A 743-nucleotide genomic window follows, 5' to 3' on the forward strand; every position below is an offset into this window, starting at 1 on the left:
AGCAGGAATACATCTGACCTTTATTTCCATCTGTCCCACATCTGTTTTCCAACCGAGTTAGATGTAAGCAGGAAAGCAAGGTCATCGTTTATGATTTATCCCCCAAACCCCGACAGCCTCCTCCCATTGCCTACGCATGCAAGTGGGCAGGAGGGGGACATAGAGGCACCACAGGGTGGCAGTGGGCAGAGCAAAGGCCCGCAGGGGCCCGAGGGCTGGGAGCTCAGCTCCCACCAGATCCCCCAGCACAAGGTCGCTGCATTGCTCCGTGTTTCCAGGCCCACCTGTACCCCCTGCTCTGGAAAGGCAGGCAGGGGACATGGCTGTGTTAATCCTGGGTGACAAGGTTTGGTTCCTGGATGGCCTCGTGCTGCAGTGGGTCCGGGTGGGAGCTGTGGTCTACCAGGTGGGACAGTGTCAGATGGATTACGTGGCCCTGATTTGCAGCCAGGTAACATTTACAGAAAATCTTTAAAACCTGCTGAGGTAAAGCACTGTGACATCGAGCCCCGCCCCCTGCCTCTGCCCTCCCGCCCCGACTGCAGAGCGGGCGGAAGGGTGACTTCTGACACCTTGGCCCCTCCGTAGAAGTCCTATAGAACGTCTTCCATGAACAGATGAACGCAGGGCTGCGGCCCTGGGCCTCACAAGGAGGGGAGGGCATTCGGGGGACGCGGCGGGGAGAGGAGGCTCCTGGGGAGTCTGACTGTCCTCCCACAGGTGGCTGGGGGGGGGGGGGGCAA

General features: G+C 59.8%; 1 protein-coding gene across 1 annotated transcript in view; it reads right to left on the minus strand.

Annotated features, from left to right (window-relative positions):
• The window catches only part of HDHD5 (haloacid dehalogenase like hydrolase domain containing 5), a 21,330-nt gene that overhangs the window by 18,159 nt on the left and 2,428 nt on the right, over positions 1–743 (minus strand). The gene's annotated exons all lie outside the window — the stretch shown is intronic.

This window comes from Lipotes vexillifer, unplaced genomic scaffold, assembly GCF_000442215.2.
Source record: "Lipotes vexillifer unplaced genomic scaffold, Lipotes_vexillifer_v1.1 scaffold395, whole genome shotgun sequence".
NCBI classification, from domain to species: Eukaryota; Metazoa; Chordata; class Mammalia; order Artiodactyla; family Lipotidae; genus Lipotes; species Lipotes vexillifer.